This window comes from Gouania willdenowi, chromosome 18, assembly GCF_900634775.1.
Source record: "Gouania willdenowi chromosome 18, fGouWil2.1, whole genome shotgun sequence".
Lineage (NCBI taxonomy): Eukaryota > Metazoa > Chordata > Actinopteri > Blenniiformes > Gobiesocidae > Gouania > Gouania willdenowi.
This window is the reverse complement of record NC_041061.1, coordinates 14,459,268-14,484,689: the sequence shown is the minus strand read 5'-3', so window position 1 is coordinate 14,484,689 and position 25,422 is coordinate 14,459,268. Positions and strand designations below refer to the sequence as shown.

The window sequence follows — 25,422 nt, the reverse complement described above, 5'->3', positions numbered from 1 at the left end:
AAGCACAGAAAGAGAAAAAAAATACACAATGGGACTGGGACATTCATTAAGAAATAGCTGCACAATATGTGCCACGTTTGGCTTTTTCTCCTATAAGGGACAGCACATGTGAGTGAGTAGTGTGGCTTGTTTAGGGGAAGGTCCGAGTTAGGACGCACTCGTGAATCCATCTAATTTTGCTTTTCATGTTCTAAGAAGTAGTTAAAGCATATGCAGCGACTCCTAAAATGAGTATTTTAATCCAAAATAAGCTGTAAAATAAAAAAAAATATCAATATAGGCTATATTGTAATTTTCTATATCGCCAAAATAGAAAACTCAATATATTTTGAATCTCAATATATTGCCCAGGTATCACGTGTTGCGCTGTGTTTATGTTGCTCCAGCACGCCTCAGTCAGATCCTTTGAAATGGAAAGTTCATCTGCTGTCTTTCCTCACGACTTTTTCCAAATTAGACTTTGTTCAATATTCGAGGCCTCGTCCTCGTTTCATGATAATCAAGTGATACACAAGACGCGACTCCCTCTGCGCAACCACTGCACATAATCTAACGCACAGAACCTAATGGTACTATAAATATTACACATTCAAAGCCCGGGCCCCCTGTGTAATCTACTCACGAGGGGATTCGTCAGTTGCTTGACTGATGGATCATGTTGGAAGGTAAACAGGAGCAGAAATGATAGTCTGGCGTACAGCCCTCTCTCCTCCTCTGAAAGTGCCGCCTTTCCCTGCCTGCATGCCACTCTTCATTTCCTTTCCCATTCAACTACCAGGGGGCAACAGGCAGCATTCAATCATCACAGAACCTGATAGCTGTAAATTGTATTCGTACGCCAAAAAATGCATAATCAACAGCGGTACTTTCTTATTCATAATCTTCTCTCTGGATTCTTTTTGCCTAATGCATTCAGATTCAGGTTAGGAACGAGGAGGAGGAAGAGGATGGTGGAAGAAGCAAAGCGTGAATGCAGAGAATGCTTTAGGCTCTTTCTAAATTTTGGAGATCCCCCTCCATCGTCTTAGTTGTCTTCACTTTTCTTGCATTGGTTCATCTTTGTCTATGAATGGTTTCAAATTCGAGGTGTAAAGAGTACTGATGTATCCTACTGAAGTGGAAGTACTGTTACTTGATTGAAATTGTACTCAAGTACACAGGGTTCCCATGAATCCTTAAGAAGTCTTAAAAGGCATTGAATTCATGAATCCATAAATGAGGCCTTAATTGCCATTAAAATGTGTTAAATCAATGTTTCAAAAGTCTAACACATAAGTATGATTTAATGATTGTAATTAGTCTCACATTTCAAAATAAACTTTAACATTTGTTTTTAATGTTTTTTTTTTATAATTGACTAATTTTTAATAATCGATTTCACCCAATCATGACAGCGGAACCAACTGTACAAACCAGTGACGTAGTTGCAGAGGGACTCTGTGCAGATGCGCGTCATACTTGTAGCAACTTTCAACAACATGGGTAAACGTGAATTTAACAAAAAATGCCTGTCCAACGAAGACTTTTCTTCATGGTTTTTATTTTTTTGTATTTTTGTTATTGTTTTATATATTTCTGGCTATTTTTGTAGTCATCTTATGTGTTTTTGTAGTGATTTTGTTTATTTTAGTCTGTTTTTTTTTGTGTTTTTCACTGTCATTTTGTGTACTTTTGTGTTTTTTTTTACTTTCGGGTCCGCCAGTTGCACGTCTGCACTAGACACTGGAAAAAAGTCCCCTAACCCTATGTAATTAATGTAGCGTTTCTTCCCCCAATTGTTTGTACTGTGGAGTTGGTCTTAAATGTAATTTCAAATGGCATTAAAAAGTCTTGAATTTCATTTGATTGAAGCTGTAGGAACCCTGAGTTCAAGTGCAAGTAAAAAAATAGCTCAATTAATACTCAAAGTGGAAGTTACAAGTTACTTTCACCCCCCCCATGTTTATTGTTGGTAATAAATCTTGCCACGGTTTCCTTGCATACAGTAAACATCTCATGTATAAACTTAAAAAGGAAGAGACTAAATCTTGCACAGTTAGAATTTAATTTATTTTCCACAAAGGCATCTGTATAAAATAAAAGGTTTGTCAAAATGCACAATTCTTTTTAAAAATAAAATAACACAAATAAATTCAATTCCATATGAAAAAAAAAAACCTGATAAATAATAATATATCAATTTAAATAAATCAATATTTAAAATTAATATATAAAATAACCACTAATAAATGCTTTGAGAAAACATACTTAAGTACAAGTAAAATTACGGATTTAGAAATATACTCAAAAAAGTTCAACTACCAATAAAAGCAACTCAGATTTCATCACTGCTTTTATTTGTAATATTGCATTATTTTTTTTATTTTTCTTTATTTGTTTGTCTTATGTAAAGAGGCTTTGAGTCCCAAAAAGCACTATATAAAATTGATTTATTATTTATTATTATTAGTTACTTTCACCCCCCAAGTTTATTTTTTGGTAATAAATCTTGCCACGGATCCCTTGCATACAGTAAACATCTCGTGTATAAATTTAAAAAGGAAGAAATAAAATTTTGCTCAATTGAAACGTATTTTTCCACAAAGGCATCTGTATTAAATACATTTTTTTTTTAAATAAAATCAATAAATTCAATAAAACTTTTTTTTTTTTTTTTTAAATTATGTAAAGATATATTTATGAACTCAACAACATAATAGGTAGAAACCACAGAGACCATTTAATGGTAATAAAAAAAAAATATCGCAAAGATAATCATTTACTTTGTAATGGTTGGGTGTAGAAATGTAATGAATTACTTAACCGGTAATTCATTTAAAACGCACTGAAGTACAAGTAAAATTACTATTTTGAAAATATACTCAAAAAAACTCAAACTCAATTACAGTAACGTGAGTACTTGTAATCCATTACTTTCACCTCTGTTTAAAATACCTGATTAATATTGTGTATAGATCATCCATCTTCCCGTTTCTTCTCCTGCATGCATAAGTCTACATAGCTGTATTTTCAGTGGATGATTATGCTGTGTGTTGGCCAGGCGTACCATGTTCGCAGTCATCTTTTCATAGTGGTTGTCGCTTCACCGCGGCTCACCTAGTCGGATGTGGAAAATGTTAAATGCATGAGGTTGTGTACAGTAGTCCTTTTCCGACAAATGGCCCTTGCAGCAGCATTGGAATTCAGTTAGCGAAGCAGGCAGCATGCGGACATGCATTTTTTCCCCCGCTGAGACACGTTGGGAGTCTGTTGTGTGCCTCCCCTTGGCCACCACAAATATTTTGGAATATGTCAGAGTGCAGGGTTTTTTGTGTTTTTGTGAAATTGAGTGCACTAACCGGGTCACAGCAGGCCGATTAAATGAAAAAGAAAAACCTGTTTATGCATGCCGCTGTGCATCCCCAATTATGCACAACGCTGCACAATTTTATTCCTGATGCAAACCATAGGAGATAATACATATTGCATGGCTTTGCATGTCTTCTTTTTCCAGTGCTGGTTATCATCGTTTTTACTATTACTGCGTTTATGTGGGGCACAAAGGGGCACCGTTGCCTCTAAATGTTGGCCAAATTTTAGTGAACCTAGATTCATTGAGTCATTTTAAAAGCCAATCCTTAATGATGATCTGCTATGTAAATTTCCACTAAAATGTGTTTCCAACCCACAAGTTTGATTGCACTAAAACCTGACTGAGGCAAAGTGCTCCAACTCTACTCAGTTTTTATTCCCTAATGCTAAATTGAGTACCTTAGCATTAACCTCACTCATAACTCGCACAGATCATTTTAACGCTAGCTCCCTTAAAGGCCCCATATTATGCTATTTTTCACCCTTCTCCATTTGTTTTAAGAACCCCAACAACATAGGATTTGAGGTTTATTTTCCCAAACTCACCTGTTTTCCAGACTTTTAGGAAAGTGACTTCCTGAGCAGTTCTGAAATTGGGCTGTTTAGGGGTCCTACTTATGCAAATTCATGAGTGGGCGTGTCTATAGATGCTGTTGAGCCTGCATGCCTCGCTCTTTTACGAGGGAGATCAGTGATATTTTGCTATCCCCAAACTGTTGTTTATTGTTTTCAGCCAAAAAACTGCACGTTACAGTAAAACACATGGATATTTAAGCGGCTATTGTTATTGTGAGTCGGTCTCAGCGCTTTAGGGTCCGCGTTTATCTCAGCAGCAGCAGCAGTCAGTCAAACTCTCACCGGCGTGTTAAGCTGATAATTCACTTCATCCTCTGCTCTTCTAACAACAAGAATGGTGCATTTAAGTTGATAATCATTTGTTTTCTCCAACCGCTGCGTCGCATTGCGTCACGAACACGTCAGATCAGCGATACAAGGCGATATAACAGGTACTATAAATGTGGCTGCTCACTGCTCGTCTCAGGGATGGGTTAAATGCCGTGTATGGAGCTTTACATATATGATAAAGTACAATATATTTCTTTTTACTGGAATGGCAGGTTACACAGAAGTGCCTGAACACATGTCACTGCGCTGAACCACAAGATGCACTGGAAACCACAAGAGTGGAGTACCCCTCCGCATGAACAAACAGTGCTTACGCTACAGTGTATGTTCACTGTGGAGGCGTGGCACCGGCAGCAGGGAAGTTCTGTATTTAGTTTTACCGGTAGCCATCGCTCGCAAGAAAAACAATGGCGGACTTTCACAAAAGTTTTCATCAGGTTGGGGGTGGAGTCTATCACCTATCTCCTATCACCGCTCAGAGGAGGTGTGCCTATGAAAATGACTCCTTTGTTTACGTCACGACAGGAGCTAATTCTGAACAGCCTGTGTGAGCACCGTTTTACCAGTGGGTGGGCTGCAGAGACCATTGCAGGAATCATTTATTTTCCTCATTCTGAGAGTTGGCAGGGTCAGGGAGAACATCAGTATAGATCAGATCGGGAAAAAACGTGTTTTTCATAATATGGGACCTTTAAAAGACAGACAAGTTTACTGCCGGATATGGGATACGAAGTAGTTGTCCTTAAAAAAGTAGTAACATTATGATTATGGACCTTTTTTGATCAGTTGTTCCACTATTACGTTTCACTGATGCTTGTGTGGATTACGTTTTAACAAATTATTCAGGTATAACATTGTCAATGACGTGACACCTAAATATTTTGTCCAACTACTTATGTTTTTATTAAATAATGGTTTAAATGCATAAAAGATAACAAATATGTAGTAACTTAGTATATATGCGCTCACTTTGATTTATTTATTTATTTATTTTAAAGAAATACTAAATGCTGTAATTTACTCTGTTTTTTAAAGTGTCAAAATATCAAGTGCAACTGTTTGGCCATGACTGCTGTATTGAAAAAATCTTTAAAATTACTCTAAATCTATTCAAATGTATTTATTCATTAATTTCTTCGTAGAGTGAAACTAAGTGTTTATTTTGAAGATCTGACTGATGAATGAATAAGTCCAGTTTTCTGTTACAAACACGATGAAACGTCTGACGCGTTGGAGGCGGAGTCTGAGGCATTGGAGGCAGAGTCTGAGGCGTTGCTTGAGGTGGAGATTAGAGGTTAGTGGTGGACTTGATGGTTAAGATAAGGGACTTTGAGTTTAAGGTCATCTTCGAGGCAGAGTTTAAGGCGGAGTTGAGGAGTTTGAGACGGCGTTAAGGTGGAGTTTGACGTGGTGTTTGAGAAGTTTAGGTTGGAGCTTATTTAATGAACAATAATGGACATTTGGACACATTTGTTCAATTGTATTTCTTGCCCTATTTTAGTTGCACTATAGTACTGTATAAGGTGTATTTATTTCCCTCATAATATCCATGGAAACCTTGCCAGATAGTGCCCTTTTTATGAAATACTGTGAAATCCTTATACCTCTTTGACACAACTATTTCTGAAGTTTGCAGCAGGGTCACATTTTTCTTTAGCTGTGCTTTAGGCGACAGGATGTTAGATTACGGGTTTGGGTTGTTGCAGATTTAAGTCTCTAATCATAACTGTGAGCTGGTCTGTTCCATTCACTAGACCATCCCACCCCACCCTCCGCTCTGTGTTCTGTTGTCTTCTTGACCTCCTTTTTTCTTGATAGCTTTTACCTTTCCCTCCCCCCCTCCCCACCTTCCCCTCTGTTGGAGCATGATCACGTTTTTATAGGCCCTTCCCTCTTCTCCTGGATTTCCTCCTTGGAGAGGTCATCTCTTAGCTCCTTGCCAAGCATTCACTCCTGAGATTAGCTCTTCATTTACACACGCATGTATCCAACCCACTCATCCACCCAGTAATGCACACCCACACTTATACTCACCGACTGCTGCCACACCCCCAACGCCAGCAGGCGTTATGTCCTTCAAAAGCAATCGTCCCGTGTTTTCGCCTTGCTCCGTTCACCTGCTAAACACCATGTGTGGAACTTTACACCGTGATTTGAAGTGAATATTACATACCACATGATAACACCGATTTGCACAAGAAGGCTCGATTACGATGGTCGAAATGCTTCGTGATACTGTATCAGCTTCCCTGTGTGCACCTGGCTGACAATATGGGTCAATATATCATGCCACGAAAGATAGGTCAATGCTTTGTTTTTATCTCAGCTGTGTGGCTAAAAGCAGATTGTGGAATATATTTGTGTGAAGATTCTCCAGGTGCTGTCATGCCAAACTGGGAATGTGCTGCTTTTGATTATAGCAGCGATTCTCAACCTTGGGGTCAGGAGACGCTGGGAGGGAGTCGCCAGATGCCTTCAAGAAACTAAGAATATTTTCTGAACAGCCCATTTTGGCTAATTTTTACCCTTTTTCTGCAACCACACCAAACTTGGCATATTTTAACCTATTTTCATAACTTTTTTCTTGCCATATTTTTGCTCCTTTTAATGCTTTTTTTTTTGCTACATTACTCCCATTTCTGCCACTTTTCCATCAAATTTCAATGCCTTTTACGTCTTCCACTTTCACAACATTTTTGGCAGTTATAAATTCTGTCCACCACTTTTCCCACTTAATGTCACATATGTTGACCCATTATTGTCACATTTAACCATATTTCAAGCTTATTTTTGCCAATTTAACCACATTTACAATTTGTCATACTCATTATTCACCAGTTCAAACTAATTTTTCCTACTTTTTTCTGCCACATTTAAGCCAATATTGACAATTTGAACCCCTTTTACCACTTTTTCTGTCCATTTTGGCCACTCTATTTTGCATTTTTTTAAAATCCCATTTCACCACCTTTTCCACCATTTTTGGTCACTTTTAACTCATTTTATTTCTCATTAAAACAAGGATTCACATCTTTAAGATGACTTTATACTAGGGTGCAAATAATAATAAAGTTCTTGGATAACAGTGGATATTATTCAGATAAATAAATAAATGTGGTTATCACAGATTCACCGAACAATAAACCATCATTTTGTTGACTTTAGTCCCTCTTAGGGTGCGTTCACACCGAACGCGACTGAAGCCACTGCAGTTGCTTCAATTACCTGTGAGTTGTTTGAACATTGTGGTGCTTTTTGATCGCTCCATCACTTAATCGCACCAGTGACGTGATGACCAGGGAACAGTGTGTGTCCGCGACAGGGGAGAGAGAGGGCTGATCAGTTCTTCTCCAGCCATACGTTTACAGTATTTATCATAGACGGTGCCGCTTTTACGGTTTAAATGATCAACTTACTGTGTTACTAAAGGATGAGTTCACTCAGAATGTATCCTTATTCAAGGAGTTAACTGCTTTAATTTTGCCCTGGTAAGTTGAGGATGTGTACAGCCCCCCCGCTGCAGCTTTCTCACTGTAGCGGGAAGGAGGGGCTGCTGCTTCGGCTCGACAGACAGTGAAGGACGGGAAAGTTGTTGCTTGAAGTCGCTCGAAAAGTTCTAATTTTGAAACTTTGAGCGACTAGGTTGCGTGGGACCTAGTCACCAGAATCGCGCAAGTCTTGTCGCTTGAGGTCGCGCCATTTACCTTGAGTTTCAATGTAATCTAGTTGCTTCAGTCGCGCACCTTCATAGATGGCCCTGTCGCCACATGACTGTTCTTCAATGTTCATGATGTCTGTGTTCAACCACCTTCAGGTACCAGTGGGGTCCCCGGTTTCTGGAATCTTTATTTTGGGGGGTCGAGGGCTGAAAAGGTTGAGAACCACTGGATTAAATGGTGCACCCTTATTTGGATAAGGAACCTCGCTATGAGCGGAGAGGTGACCTGAGAACCAGCTGTTTTCCCCCGTCGTTGTACAACACAAGCACCAAGCAAAATGGTGGCAATTACCACCCCAGTAGCACCTCATTGAGCCACACTGCAGTGGGTATAACACATTGCTAATGTAATCATATAATGCTGCACACTCTTATGGGCTAGGCTTAATGTCGAGTGTGTGTCATTTGAGAGGCCGCTAACACTGTAAAAGGTTCCGGCTGGTTTATGAAGGAACATGTTTATTGTAGCATGCATTAGGCCCATTACCCTTCTGCTGGAGCCAGGACCCAGCCAGCTTCCCAGGGTCATTCCTCAAAGTGACACGAACTGCTTGACATGACCAAAATTGACTCATCTCAAAATACTCCAGAGCTAATGGAAGACTTGGTTATTGACATCCATACCCATACTGGTGTTGTGGATAAATCCCCCGTCAGCAACTATCAGGGAAGCTATTTTAGTCTTCATATCTCATGTTTGATTTGTGTTTACATGGGCATTTATTAGCAGAGTGCTTTGGAGAATGGCCTCTTGTTTTGTCAACTCATCATTTCAAGCAGCTGCATTAACCCTATAATCATGTGTTGAATGACCATTGCTTGATGTCCTTCCCAAAATGTGAGTGCTGCAGCTTCTTTTTTTTTTCATGCTCCTCCTTTTAATTTATCTAAAAAAATAAAAAAATAACAGTGCAGTCAAAGAAATCCCAGCAGTGAATTGAAAGTTTTAGAGGTTTCAGCAAAAGGCCGACACTGCTGATGCGCTACAATATTAATGCTCAAGGAGCCCATCACCTCTAATTACATCTGCTTTGCTTGATGCTACCAAGAGGTAGTAGTGAATAACAATACCAAGCGACTCCTAACTGTTATGTTACTTCATCAGTGAAATAACATCATTAGGAGCGGGAGCTTTCTGAATAGTGATTGATCCTGGGGTTTGGCTAGGTTCAAGGTTAGCTAAATATGCACGTTTCGGCATTTCTCATTGGCCTTTTATTAAATAAGTAATGGAGCAGTTTCCATCTCGGAGGTGTGTAGCAATCTTCCCCCTGCGTTCTCTCATGGCGGGTCAAATTTAATCAGTACTTGTATGTTTTCCTCAATTTATCCACACTCGGAGGAGGCAGCTTCGCCATTATCATGCAGGGAAACATTTGTTGTTGCTTGATTACGCTAATGGGAAAGCACACGCGGATATGAAATGTTTCACGTTATTGAAATTAAACCTAATTGCTGATGGCATCTCAGGTTAATTTGTATTCCCTGGCTATGAAATGTGTCTGTGTTTGTTTTTGTGTGCTGAGCAGGATCTAAGTGACTGCAAAATATACAGAACAGGAGAGGAATCACAGGGTTCGGCTCTCGCTTTTCTGTAAAGAAGAGGATGATTAATTGTATGTGTATAGTATCTTTAATTTGCCATTGAGAGTGCGCTTGTTTCGGCCCCCTCGGTTCTAACATGATATCAGGGTCATGGAAGCACGCTTGGCTCCTTCATTGGGGGCCAGTGATTAAAAGCACTTCAATGCAGAAGCACACACTTTAGATGAGGTTAGCCTGCCTTGAGCACCTCCTTAACCAACTAAAGGATAAAAAAAAAAAAAACATAGTCTAAAGATTTCTGGGTAGATTCTTTTATATTTTTGTCTCAGTGATACTACGCCTTTGTTTCTGGCTTCTTAATTATTGATGTTGATAGCTTTCGTTTCGTGCCAAGTTCTCTATTAAAGGCTTGCTGTTAATTGTGAAGGCACAAAAACAAAGATAAAGGAAAGACGATTTACGGCCTACATTCGTAATGCACTCCTGACGTGCAATGATGGAAATGTTTATTGTCCTAAATTTACCTCGCTGCTCAACAGATTACACTCACTGAGCGTTTAATCCCTAACACTAACATATATCTTTAAGAGATGGGACGCTAGATTTAAAAATTGTTTTTTTTTTTTTTTTTTTTTCAGAGTTCAACCAACTAAATTTAGTTTTTTCAAAACCAGCTGTTGAAAACGCATATATAATCTTTTTCAAACATAAATCTGTATATTTTCCTGTGCAACATGTCTTTTATTTTGAAAGAAACTTTTCATGCTGTAAAATGCAAGTCCAACATGAGACATTAAGTATTTATTTATTTTTAACCAGCTGTCCGCGACCCGCTTTTGGGTCCCGACCAGGGTTGAGATTAATTATAATTGTAATCGTGTATTTGATAATTAATTACAATTATGGCATAATTATAACTGTAGTTGTAATTTTAAAATGCGTTGCTGTTGTAATCATAATTGACATGTCACTGAGTTTATATAATTCACTTTGTGATTGTAATTGGCATAAAAATTCTATAAAATCTGTCAAGTATGATTGAATTTAACACAAAACTTGGGATGAAAAACAAATTAGATGATGGATCATGTTTTTTTTTGGTGTATTTTTGATTTTGATTGAAGGCATGGGTCAAAATTGAGCCGTTATCATAAGAGATGCTAACAGAAAGCTTACACAAGAGGAGTTTTATTGATTTCATACTCAGTATTTGTGATTAATTGTAATTGAACTTTAGTAATTGAGAATGTAATTATAATTGACTTTCAGGCGATAAAAAATAATCACAATGTAATGTATTTGGGAAAAAATGCTGTAATCGTGACTGAATTGTAATTCGAAAACGTAATTGTAACTGAATATTTTTTAATTGACCCTAACCCTGCTCCCGACCCACCAGTTGAGAATCGCTGCTAAATAGTATACATAAAATAAATGTTGTCATTATGTGGAAATGTGGGCTTTTTGAAAATGTTAAACTGGCTTTAATCTGCCTTCCATAAAGATGGATAGTTACGCATTCTTTGTGAATATGCAGGACAGTGGGTTTCCAACACCAGGAATGAAGACCTCTGCATCATACAGTATGAAAGCTCACTGGGAACAGCTGATCAGCTTTCATATTCAGTCAGTCAGCTATGAAACAATTTGAGTTTCTCACTACATTATCAGTCCAACGCCAACTTAATTCATACAGTCATGGGTCTTTAATGGCTTCCAGGCCTCAGAGGACATAGAAGCGATCTACAAACATGGTAGGGACATTGTGTTGAAGATGATTCTACTGGTTTTAACCGTTTGTTTATCAGCTAAATGAAGACTTTTGAAAATGGGCTTGTTGACACGAGAGTACAAATCATTTTAATTTGGGGTGTTTTGTGAACAAAGCCAAATAGTTGAATCATAAACAACTGGCTGATTAATCAAAAAACCAAAGTAATCACAAGTCATTTCTTCACAGCAAACAGTGTCTTGTTTACACATGGAGCAGGTTTTTGGTATTCATTTCAAGTCTCCCTGCTGGCCACCTAAATCTCATTTTGTTATTCACTTTCCCTTCAGCTTAGTTTATTCAGTCATTTGTTACAGGCATAAATGTCTGACTCTTAAGCAGTTAAATGGAATGCTTTTTGGTCCTTTTATGGCCTGGTACCATTTATGTTGTGAAGCTAAATGTATGAATATAGTATAAAAATCAACATCTATCCATAGATTTAAAGAAACAGTTAAATATTCTCGAATGGCCTTTTGTTACTTTTCTTATAAATGCCAACTTTTGTACATTTTCTTGCAGAAATGATGTTAGCCGTAGGTTGGGGATATCTGCTCTTTCATGCACTAACCTAGTGGTTCTCAGCTAGGGCTAGGCGATATATTGAAATTCAAGATATATTGAGTTTTCTATTTTGGCAATATAGAAAATTCCAATATCGCCTATATTCAATTAATTTTTATTTTATAGCTTATATTGTATTCAAAAACGTTTTAGGAGTCACTGCTACTTCTCAGAACAGCATGACAATTGTATTCCCATTGTGCATTTTTTTCTCTTTTTGTGTCCTTTTGTGTATCCCTCCATTTATTTATAAGTTTTTTTGTGTGTATTTTTGTTGTCCCATTGTGCATTTTATTTCTCCTTTTGTTGTCCTATTAAGTATGTGTGTTGTTCTTTGTGTATTTCTCTGTTAATTTGTGTTTTTGTATTATGTACTTTTGTGCCCGCGAGTTGCCCATTTTGCATCAGCAAATTTACCCTGAATTGTCTTCCTGGAAATACTTTTTTTTATTTAAAATTATTGAGATTTATGTCATATATCGCCATTTTGAGAAAAAATATTGAAATGTCGCCCAGCCCTATTCTCAACCTTTTCTGACCGCGACCCCCCCAAATAAAGGTACCAGAGACCAGGGAACACACTATACCTGCAGGTGGTTGAACACAGACATGAACATTCAAGAACAGACATGTGGAGACGGGGGGAATAAAGGGGAGAGTGAAAGTGTCAATGTTGAAACAATTAGTTAAAACTGGAAAATAATGAGCATGACAAATCTTGAATGTGGTTAAATTGGCAAAAAATAAGCATAGAAAAGAAGTTAAAGGTGACAATAATGGGTCAACATATACAGCATTCGGTGGTAAAAGTGATAGAAAAGGTTTATATGTGCCTAACATGTCTTGAAAGTGGAAAAAATGTACAGAAAAGGCATTGAAATTTAATGGCGAAGTAGCAGAAATAGGAGTAATGTACCAAAAAAGCAATAAAAGAAGCAAAATAATGGCAAGAAAAAGTGATGGAAATGGGTTAAAATTTGGCAAATTTGGTGTAATGGCAGAAAAAGGGTAAAAAAAAAAAGGCAATTTGTTTCTTGAAGGCATCCGGCGACCCCCTCCCTGTGTGTCATCGAGAACCGCTACACTAACCACTGACTGTGTCCTCAGACAGCAAAGGATTACTCTGTACCACATTAAACAATAATGATGTAGTGCTGCATTAAAACCTTTGTTTTCATCTTGATATTATGACTCCCACGTAGTGCGACGGTAGCGACCTGTCATCCCCTCATATAATAGTGCTATCTACTGTGTTTACATGGGGGAACTCTGGGTCTGATTTGCCACACGGAAGAAAGGGCCGTAGTGAAATATGCAGAATAAGGGACTTTGTACTATCTGTAAAAAGGATCCAATGCGGGGCAGGTCAGGAAAGCGATAATGGTTGGTGGTTCTCATGCAGAGCAGAGTCATAAATGTAGGAATCAATGTGGCGAGCACCCCCCCCCCCCCCCCCCCTCCCCCATCTCCTCATATGAGATTATAGAGGTGCCAACTTCAAACCATTCTCACAAGAACTACTCTGTTTTCTGAAACAAGTGGAGGATTTTAAAACCATCAAAGATGCTGCTCGTGACGGCCAATTATTCTTCGTTGTTCTCATTGAAATTAGAGTACACTGCGTTCAGAAAAACTGGCAGTCGGAGATGTATTACATGAAGTTACTAGAATTTTGTTGATGTGCTGCTTCATTTCATCAAAGCAATTTCTGCCTGATTTCCCTGCAGGAAGCTGAGATGAAACAACCGCTTTCTCGTCACTCCCTCTCTTCTACGTCTTGACTGCTCTTTCATTTTTGTTTCAGACGTTTTGGAAGCCCCGTGTGAGCGCATCACATGTTCACAATGTATTGTGTAGCATGTGTTGACTTTTTTTCTGCACTCCAAGTATTTATCACGTAGAATAAAATATGCAGCCTCCATCATTGTTCCAAATAAGTGCCTTAGTCTTGAAAGTGACAGGATTGTTCTACCTTACTACTTTGTACACAGCCCTTCATGCTGTTCCTTCGTAAGGACATGATTAGAGAAGTTCTGGTTATAATAGGTGTTGTGGCAGTGACCACACTTCTTGTCGGAGGACTAGAAAAAGTCAGAACTTCACTCAGCCAGAGCCACAGGGAGGCTAACAGAAGGATAGGCCCTGAGTCGGACAGTGGGACGCTAACATCAAGCTTTGATTCATAAATCTTACGGATATGTCACGGCCTGTAGATCAGACAATAAAAAAGGGGGAAGCAAACAAGGGAAGGAGAAAATAACTTTCTGAGATGTTGACGAAAGCAGCCTGGACATCTGCTGGAACCGTCCACTCTGTCTGGTCACAGGACTAAGACACAACCTCAGAATAAGTCATTTTTCACATTTTCAAGTGGTACCTCCACCTTTATTTTGATTTCCTACTCTTCTTTGTTAGTTATAGCTGAAAGGACTCTTGGGCCACTTTGATAGAGTAGTAATGACACTAAAAAGTGTCAAGGGCTTGCTTCTGAATTATCTCTGAAAGCTGTAGATTTAAAATATTCTTTGACCATTTCTTTAAGAAAAGGTAAAGTTGCCGTTTGCAGTAAAACTAAGTGTCACAACTGCCTGTACCAGATCCTTCCTCAGAACTGTGCATGTACCGATGTAATCCCAGGTTGTTTTATCAGTACCGCGATAGCTACTATTTAAAGAAGGGATAACTTTTCAAATGGCCCGGGGCTTTAAGGAAGGTGGGCTTTACAGAGCCGACGTCTGATTTTATGAAGCAACCTGCTATTGTCAATCAGCAATTCATTATTTCTTTATTGCGCTTAAGGTATCTGTACTATTTGAAACAGCTGCTTGTCAAACTTGCTCATTTTTACGGTTGTAGTTTTTTCTGAGACAATATTCAAAGTCAACCGCGAAATATCCATTCATTCATTCAGTCAATTATTCATTGGCAGTGGCTATTCATATGGTTGCCCTATCAGTATACCGACATTCTATTTGTACGCAGGGCCCCTATTTGGCCAGTTTAGGTCACGTGATAGGTCAGTCATTGGCCAGTTTAGGTCTCGTGACTAAGACTAACTCGCACCCTAAACCTAACCTTAACCCTAAGGTGCTACTTTTTTGTACTTCGGTGACTGTACCAATCGAAACTTTTTTATTTATTCCATCAGTCTGGCATTCATTCAATTATATTCTCATCTGTTGTGTACAGTAATGTGAACTGAAACTTCCTAATCCATCTGCAATGCTTGTAAATGGAAGGTCATTGGTTCGAATCTACTGTGGGCCAAAACTTTGGGACATTGAGCAAGTCCATTAACCATAACTGCTTCCAGGTTGCCATTCCAAATGAACTTGTTCTCAATGACTTACCTGGTTCAATAAAGGTTAAATATACAGTATATAAATTTTTAAAAATGCTTTGATGGCGTGTTTCTCCCAATGCTGTTTCCTACGCCACGGCTTCCATATACACAGTAACTTTTAAAGGTCCAGTATTTTGACTTTTTACAAAATGTGGAATTGCATGGGAGAGAGGAAACAGAATGTTTTCAACTTTGGCCCTCTGAATGAGGCTAAAGGGATGTATAGCACTCTAGCAAAATCATTATAAAGTGATTTTTTTTTTTCATAATACTGCCCCTTTAAGGGACTTCAGATCACGATCAGAATGCAGACATGAGCAGGAAATGGTTCATATTTTGGGCCCGGACTATACTTAGCACTATAAGTGCCAAGAACTGTCTGTCGGTATATAGCCTATGAAGAGAAATAGATGTAAACCTCATTTAGAGTGGTAAATCATTCACTGCACAGCCGGCACACAGAAAGAAAAACACCCTTTACAATGTCCATTAAATCAGAAAGAAAAGGAAGAAAACAAGTAAGAACTTGATTGAAAGATGAAGAACAGCGCTTCAACCAATGACTTTTTATTTATTTGTAATAAATGAGAAAGATTATTCAAATGTATTTCATGGGAAAAGGTAATGTGGATCATCTATTTTTTGAACTATGAAAAGAGGCCAATCATTTTGCCTCTTTCAAAGTGTTAAACCAATGGTAAAGTAAAATAGCAGGAACATTTCCAGATACATTGCTCTAGGGTTTATATATTACATGTACATTACATTTCTCTCATAAAATAATTTCTAAATCACTGGTCTTTTGCCAGAAAGTCTTGTAGTGTTTGTTGCTGAAAAATTAAATGTCGTCTGATATCCAGTATATCGTCAGGGAGATAAATCAAAGATCAAAACTTGAAACTTTACCACATTTTGCATCATTTTCTTCTGCATCAAATCTGCTTTATCTAGTTTTCTCTGTTAGTTTTGATGCATTCTACCCCTTTGTTGAGGCAATGGCTCCTTGTCTTTAGCACAGCATGCAGTAGGCTCTGGCCCAGCAGCATTTACACAGGAGTCTGCAAGTAAACCGGTGGTTATATGGTGTATCACTATCAGACGGCATAGATGATATGGAATCTCCCAACTTATCTGAAATGTCTAATAAATGCTAATAAACTGACCACTATTAGTTGGATTTAGTTTTGGTAGATGTAACCTATAACTTGTCTTGGTTATGAACTGTAGCTGCCCTTGTATTACAATTTTTTGAGGAAAACAGCACAAGTTTTTATTACATAATAAAAAAAATAAAAAATAAAAAAAATCCACTAATCTAATACTCCCGCTTCAAAAGAATGGAAACAAATCCCTTGGTTTCATGCAAATATTCTGAAATAAAATTAGACTTTGAAACAATCTAAATCTGTTTATTTTCCCTTGCCTTTCAACCCGCTTGGCAACTCATCCAAGCAGTTTCTGTCGTCTGTAAAAAAAAAAAAAGGATTGTTTTGAATAATTTAGGCTACCTTTTTCAATAGTGTAGTGGAATTTGTGTAATTCAAAGATTAACAGCACAGAACAGCGCTGTGTTCCTCTTCAAGAAATCCCTAGTATTTGTTAAATAATGTATGTTGGAGCATTAGACAGTGAGTGGCTGATGCACAGGGGTTGGGAACGAAGATTACAGTGGTTGATATGACCTTTCCTTTCATGAAAAATTTACCGGTCTGATATAGAGCTGATGCGTCAACAGCCAATGAGGAGCGAGACATTAACCGCATACACTGTTGAATCAGGAAAAAACTGTTTTTTTTCCCCCTGAAACTTAATTATTCAAACCTTATACATTTTTATGGATTATAGCAAGCACAACCTTTTTTCTTTGAACAAAGATGCACTTTCCTTTCTGCTTTCTTCACCCAGAAGGTTCTTCCACAGACGTATGATAGGAAAAAAAGGCAGCAGTTGGCGAGTAAACAGTGCTAGCCGGTGGGTACCATTCCACTTGCTGGTTTGATGTTGGATCACCAAGATGCTCTCCAGTGCATCAAAACGCTGCATCTCTTCAGCGAATCCAAAAAAATCACTCTGCATCCGGCTTGTATTTCAAAGCACACAGTATCTTGGAAAAATTTCCAAACTTTTCCCAAACTACTTCTGCTGCTCAGGCAGGTATGTAATCATCAGCGCTTTGATGTCGTAAAAAAAAAAAAAAGTTAGTCCCTGCTCCCGCTGTCATTTTCCTCTGCCAAATGAGTCACAGATGAAAAATACCATATTATACAGAAGGGCCGTCAAGCTGTCACATAGGTAATGAAGTTGGTCCAAACCATTTGTCTTATTTTGTCACGCTTTTCCCCTATTAGTCATACCGCGCTAACCATTAGCTCCTTGAGAACCCCCTTCAACCAAGGACACGTTGGTTCTCACTCCAAGTGTTACTGAGGCCGACTGACTTGCCGTTGAAGATGACACAGCAAAGGGGTGAGAAGAGAGACGAAGAAGAAGAAGAAAGGAGAGGTGGAGCACGGTTGACAGATGGGAGCACAATCCAAAAGAAAATAGACAGAATGATTAATCTGCCACTACTTAATGTTCATTAAATGGACGGTCTCATTTCCTAAACCTTAGACAACACTAAAGAGTTCAAGATAAGAACTCAAGGTAGTGAATAAGGATTTATGTGTGGATCTGAAGTGAAGCATTAGATAAAAAGGATGAGCACACAAGTGGATAAAGACGGCTTCAAGTAGAGGATAACAGACCATGCAACTCTGACCAAAAAGGCATAAAGAGTGTTAGAGAAATGGAGGGTGAACACAGAGAGGGAAATGTGGAGGGCAGGAAAGTGTGAGATGAGAGAGGGTTTTTTGGGATTTGACCAGCACTTGGTTTTTAGGAGCTATATCTTGAGGGTATGGTATTGTTTGTTCTATGACAGGGTTATTACTCTGCCACGTGTGGTAAACAGCAACCGCTTTATGAAAGCCAGAGGCAGGGCCACCAGTGCGGTAAAAGCCAACATCCTTTGTTGTCATAAAGCATTTTTGTTCTTCACAGAATACTCGCATTGAGTTGATGACATATGGCAACAGTTTCGTTTCAGAAGACTTTTGCGATTAAATTGTTGTTTTTCCTATGCGTACAGCACTGTTTTCTTCATCTCGTAGTGAAAGAATTGGGCAACTACAGCAGAAGCAGCTGTTTGAGAGTCGTACGTGACTTGTTTCAACAGACATGGTTAAAGCAGAAACAGATCGACAGAAATCAATCACGTAACTTGACCAGGTGTGCCTTTAACTGCAAGAGTTAGTGATTAAATAAAGCCTAATGGTCTTAAGTGAACCGCGTCCTGAGAGCTCAATGAGGGCCACATGCACTGCTAGCCGCTGCTCTGACAGATGCCAGGGGCCAAGCACAGGGGAGGGTACTAATTACCGGACAGCTGCCCAGCAGACCCTCACCCTGCCCTGGGGACAACCAGTCGACTCTCTCTACCCTCCATCGTCCTCCAAGCTCACTAGTGAGACTTGGTCCAGTTGTCACTTTCAGACTTTTCAGCAAACAAACAGCAAATGCTATGAATACAACTAACAATAACAGCATAGTAGAGTAGTGTCCACGAAGCGAAGTTCCAAGTTGTGTCATTCGGTTACCTTAGTTAGCTTCAGGGTTGGGGTCAATTACATTTTTCAATTCCTATTACGTCTTCAATTATCCCTTTTCAATTAGAACTCCATTACAATTGACCAACATTGTTTTTCTCCAATTACAATTGCAGTTACAAGTCCATTACAATTACATTCTCAGTTACTAAAGTTAAATTACAATTCATCACAATTACTGAGCCTGGAATAAATAACAATCTAACCGTCCTCTTGTGTTAGCTTTCTGTTAGCATCTCTTATAATGGGTCAGTTTTGACCCATGTCTTAAATCAGCTGTAAAATACACTAAAACATATTTATCATTAAATTTGTTTGTCATCTCTTGGTTACCTTGTTAGGCTTCCTAATCAATTAAAATATTGACATTAATATTTGTGTTGTGGGTGTCTTGAGCCTTTTTATTGTGTCAGTATAGCCCTAGATTTATATATATTTTTTAGTAATAGTAATGTTTTTTTGTATTATTTTGGTAAAATGATCCCCAACTTTCACTGACAGGTACCGGGAAAAGTTAATATGAAACATATTTTATTTATTGTTAACTACGTATGTGTAAGCCCCCTTGTATGGCGTTTTATACCAAGTCATTGATTTTTACATCATTGTTATTATATTATTATTATTATCAGAATAAACACTTGCATATTGGTCTTCACCATACCCACAGAGATGCCTTCCATAAGGAAAAAACATGAGTAAAATTACTTTTTTTTTTCTGACATTTTTCTTTGTTTTGATGAAAGGGTTTCACTTACACACACAAAATAACACAAACAAGTAAATAGAAGCCAATTTAATTATGCATCTTAGTAACAGGTTCAAAATACAAATGATTAATATTAGAGTAAGGCGTTGCACAAAAAAACCTAAGAAACTAAACAATGATTGAACTTAAATAGAATAGCTGCAGCTTTAAGACTTGAAGACGGGAGTAGAAACTTTTCTTTTGTCATTAATACGAATTAATAATAATACTATCAAGTTTAGTATGCTAATGATATCAGTGCTTTTGTTGTTTTTTTTTTGTTTTTTAACTTAACCAATTAGGCACACCCTGGCTGTATGGCGCCCTTAGCATTTGCCTATATTGCCTATAATAACGGGTCGGCCCTGTGTGAGGCATAGAACTGTAACATGATTCCACAGGTTTGTGTTTCATTAAATTGTAATTAACAGAGAGAAAAAATAATTCTAAAAATAGTAATTGACTGTTTTTATACAATTTTATACAATTTCCATGTCAATTATGATTACAACAGCAACAGATATTTTCCAATTGCAATCATAGTTATAATTATGTCATAATTGTAATTAATCACTTACGCGATTACAATTGTAATTGACCCCAAATCAGGTTAGCTTAGCTAACTAAAATAACTTTACATCAGTTTGTGCAAACATGTCTATTGCATTTGCAATCGTTTTAGTTTATCACTACTTTTATATTCACACAATAGGTAGATATGGTCTGAAAATTGTATTTTGATACAATTCACTTCAGAACAAATTGATGCTCTGAGTGGTGTCTGTCCTTCAACTCTCACTTAGTTTGAAAGGTATTTATAAAGAAATTGAGATTTCCAGTGAGAGGAAACTGGCTCTTGTCCCAAAGAAAATGGGAGGTTTGAGTGTTTGAGTGGTTCAGGCACACTTACTTTGTTGGAAAATGAGAAGCTAGCAGACAGACTGCTCATCTCGCTGTTGGCATAAGCGCGAGAAGAGGAGTGAAAGGTTGAAATTATGCGCCCAGAAAGAATTAGGCTGGGGTGAACAAAAAGTGCAATGCAATAATTAAACGGCACAATAAAAATGATTAGAACTGCTTTTGACATTCTCAGTGCGAATAACTTGCGTTTAATTGCAATCACAAATTTTAAATGCCAGTTTTATGTTCCATGGATATAAGCTGTTTAAAGTTCAATAGCTATACTCTTTAAATCTCTTTTCAATTTCTGCTCGGAGGCTGGAGGAAGGATTGGACACAAAAGTGGACTAAATTATTTTGTGATAATGGAAAAATTGGAATCCAAAAAAAAGTGGAGAAGAGGTTCAGAGAAGCACCAAGTCTTTTACCATTAAGAGATGGACAGGGTGGTTCACTAGTCTGTGGCTGAGCTTAAGGCTAGTTAGCTATTCAGCCACAGCATCTGTTGCAGGCTAATGGATGTTATAACCTCATAAACGTCACGAAATTAGACATTATCCCTTAATTAAAAGAACAGAGATACATTACAATGATTAGAGTGGTACTCCAGAGAACCTGCCACACAAAGCAATAATGTTTCTAGAAGACACATGGCTCCTAAGCAAGGTGTTGGCTCAAAAAGTGGGTGGGCCTTGCCTTTGATGAGCCCATCTTTGTTATTAGTTACAAACTCTTGAGAATTCGAGGCTCCTGAGCTTGCATCATATGCATAAACTTCATCTGAGTGGTCTTGGTGTCTACCCTTTGCATTCAGAGCTGCAAGAACGTCTTTTTGTTGTTGCATTGTGGCAGCTCTTAATGCCTGGTGTAGTCTTTATAGTGATGATGTGCATAGCATTAGCTCTGCAGAAACAGCTGTGCTATAAACCAGACCTAAAACTTGATGCTTATGTTCTGCAGCACCTGGTCCATCACCGCTCAATATAAACAAACAGCACAAGCATCCAGCCTTCTGTTAACCAGTGTTAATGTTGACAGCACATTTTGATTTAGTTGCAACTTAGTTTTAGTCAAAATGTAGTTATAAGGTCTATTTCAGTTATGTAGTGCAATCTTTTCGCGACAGCTATGCATGTTTTATTATTGCAATTAAATAAATACATTTATTCCTATGGAAGGGTGAAAAAAAACTAAAATTAAAGAGAGATTATAAAAAGAGAGGGCAGTGTTACACCTTAGAAAGGGGGAAGGGAACATGGAAGAGGGAGTCAGGGTAGAACATGGAAGAGTCAACTATTTTAGGAGTGCAGTGTGATGCTGCAGTTGTGCGTATTGTGTTGTGGGGTGTAATCACTTAAGTCATTCTGGTTGACGAGAATATTTTTGTCGACTAAATTTGTTACAGATGCAGTCGACTAATATATAAAGCAGTACAGAGTTTATGCATTTCATAAAGATTCAGTGACCAGCCTGAGACGGTCGGTTTTGATGTGATCGAGGCGTACGACCACATGAAACGTGTTACGTCCACAAACACAATCTGTTTACTTCCTAATGGACCAGTTAGTTGCTTGTCCCGCCTTCTACTCAACAAAAGTAGTTTTGATTGGATTTCGTTCCATGTCAACATTATAATTTAGTTTTTATTAGTTAACAAATATATACATGCTTTGATGCAGTTTTGAACTAGTCATAGTCTTATTGTCACTTTGAAAAAATGTAGTTGATGAAACTATGTGCAGTATTTAATAAACAATGGAATCATTCATGGGATACCAAAAGGTTTAACAGTGTCTAATCGTATACATATAGTGCTTATTTAAACCCTTTGATTATGTTTTTCATTTCCCTTTCATTTAACCCTATTCTATTTTGTGTCTATTTCATCGGCTTTTCCATCATTTCTGGCTATTAAACTTCCCCAAACTCATGCCAAACATGCTTGATAGGGCCAATTCAGTTAACTATTAGTATTTCTCTTCTATTCTTATGGTTCAAATGTACAGAACGAAACATCGCGCTGAAATCACGCAAGATTGTGTAGAAGATTTGGGCATCTGTCCATTTGCTACACCTACTGGATAGCTACCCTTCGTACGGACAAAACTGTTTGGACTGTGTGGGAATGCGTGATATTGTACCAAAACATGTAGGTGAGGGTTGTTATTTAGCTCATTGCAATTCAGGAGGTAATGTTCCGTTAGATAGCGAGATTACGTTGTGAGATTTCACAATTCCATCTTTTTACGATGAATTCAACCACCCATTTAAAAGAAATACACAGCGTCCCAAAACATGCATGTTGGGGTATGTTGGCGTCAGATTGCCATTTCTGTTTCAGGAAGGGAATTCTGTGAATTTCATTGGAGGCCCTACTTAATGAAAATGTCTAAGTGCACAGTTAGAACACGTTGTTTGTTGTACAGGTGTGTTGTAACCTCCTTGTGACACTTCGGTGTCACGTTTTTGAAAAAAGGTCCTAACTGTGCTGTATACAGCTATTATTCTATAGTTTTATGAACAAATGCATTGCATCACTAGTTATGTATTTTGCAAAATTCTTAATGTATCATTGAGTACATGTGGTTGAACCTGTTCCATGCCAACATTCACAAGGCATGTTGCTGATATTGCACAAGCAATGCAAGAGCAATCTCAATGCCACTCTTGGCTCTGCAAGGATCCATGTGAAAAGTAATTGTGCATTTCTCATTTAAGTAGGAGGCAGTCCGTCTTCTCTATGATCTATTTTCTATCGAGACAGACACGATAATATAACACCGAGCACGGCTTGATAAAGAGTCGATTTTTGCTCAAAGCTCTTTCCTCTGAATGAAAATGAATGAAGGCGTGTTGCGGAGGTAATGTATCAACATAAAATATTGAAATAGCGAAACCAAGGGCAAACTGCATGTAATTGAAACTCTGTGTTGAGAAAAAAAGAAGCAACAATGTCCTCACATTTGAGATCTGGCAGAAGGGCTTTCAGAAGGCGTTTGTTTCAGGTTTCGCTGCTTCTCCAGTTAATTGCTTTTTTAGACATTTGAATCATAAGCATTTCATTTCTCTTGCCATTTTATTTCCAAGCTTTATTTTTGGACATTAAAAAGCACCTTCCAAACCATTTTGTGGCTTTCAAGATGATTGATTGATCTCATCCATTTAACCTTGATAAGGGACAAAATGGGGAAACAAATTGCAGCATCGACACTGCTGATAGCATGTCATTTTCTCAGGTCGCACTTAGGTGAGTCAGAGGTGACCGTAACGAGGCAGGTAGGCTTCATTGTCTATTTTCTCTTTTTTTTTTTTGTTGAAAAATTTGCTTTCTATTTTGGCCTCTAATGATTCCACTTGCACCAAAGCAAGCTGTGAAAATGTATTTTCTCAGATTCCGACTGGGCAATGTCGCTTTCATCAACCTTAACCAAAAATGGTGACCTTGTTATAGGGCTGCTCAGTTATAGAAAAAATAATAATCACTATTATTTTTGTCATAATTGAAATCATGATTATTCAAACGATTATTTATCAACCAGAGCTTGCATGCGCGTCCATTAAACAGCTCAAAGTTAGTATTGATAATCGTTAATGATAATAATGATAATATCATGTGTGCCAAGCTTTATTCTTTGGAGGTATCCGAAATTGTGGAAGTTTGTTTTACCAAGCAAATAAAATCGTAATGACATTTCAATTGATTGCACAGCCTTACCTTGTTAGGCTTCCTTATTGATGACAATATTGCGATTAATATTTTGTCCGTGGGCGTCTGAGTTTTTTTTCTGTCAGTATACCCCAAGATTTGTTGATTTTTCTTTTTTTTTAAATGGTAAAATGATCCTGAAGAGAACTGACAGGTAGAGGGAAATTATGATATGAAACGCATTTTAATAATTGTTAACTCCGTATGTGTAAGCATAGAACTGGAACGTGATTTGGTGGCAAGTCGCAATGCGAAAAAGGATTGCAAACTTCTTTGGCTGTACGTGTTTATTGTCGATGAACAAAAATGTGTGGACATTACCAAAAGCTTAGATATTTGTAGGCAGTACTCACAGGGAATTAACAGCATTACGTTAAGTCATTTAGGATTTAACACACTTACAGTATTTAAAGTCAGAGTTACAGACATTGTGCAGGGCAAGATTCAAACCAGGTTCCTCATGATGATTGCTCAAAGGATGGTAGAAGCAGGCTCTGACCTAAAAGTATAATTCTAAGAAAGAAAAAGATTCTAGCAACATTTTAAGCTATACATTGTGGCTGGGGCTTCAGGATTCAATCTTTAACAGCAGTTTTCCTCAAAGTTAATTTAATTTAATTTAATTAACCACTTACAATTGACCCCAACCCTGATGTGTATTGACGAGATGTATGTCTTGCCTTTTTTAAGGTATCACCTCAAACAAAAAAGAGCAGCACGAGACGTCCTCTCACTCCTTGGAACTTTTTACTCCTTGCTGTCATTTGGTCACGCACACCTCCGTTTGTTCTTGTTCCGTGTTTCTCCGATGGCTGCTTTGTCCTTTTTCAGCTTGGTGAAGAGCACCATGGGCTGGTCACCCTCTCCAGAGTCCCTACATCTGGCAGCACCATTAATCTTCCGTGGCAGCTGTGCCCCCTGTACCTGTCTCTCTTTGTGTAAGGGAGATGGAAAGTCATTTTTAGTCATTATCTTCCCCCTGGCATATGCTCATTTCACTTATCACACTTAACCTGCACTTTGACGCCACAACTAAACTACACTCCTATTCACTCGTACAGTAGCTGACCAGCAAACACTTCACAGCATAAAAGAACCATTGTTTTTGTTGAGGTGACTGTTCATTTACCCTCCTCAACTATGGAAAGGTATTATTTTCCTGCCAAAGTAGGTGACATTTTTGCTGAGCGATGAAACAAAACAGATCCATCCACCTCTGAAGC

The 25,422-nt window shown here is 38.1% G+C and overlaps 1 protein-coding gene across 4 annotated transcripts in view; it reads left to right on the top strand.

Annotated features, from left to right (window-relative positions):
• Positions 1-25,422, top strand: part of ppargc1a (peroxisome proliferator-activated receptor gamma, coactivator 1 alpha) — a 387,008-nt gene that overhangs the window by 84,017 nt on the left and 277,569 nt on the right. The gene's annotated exons all lie outside the window — the stretch shown is intronic.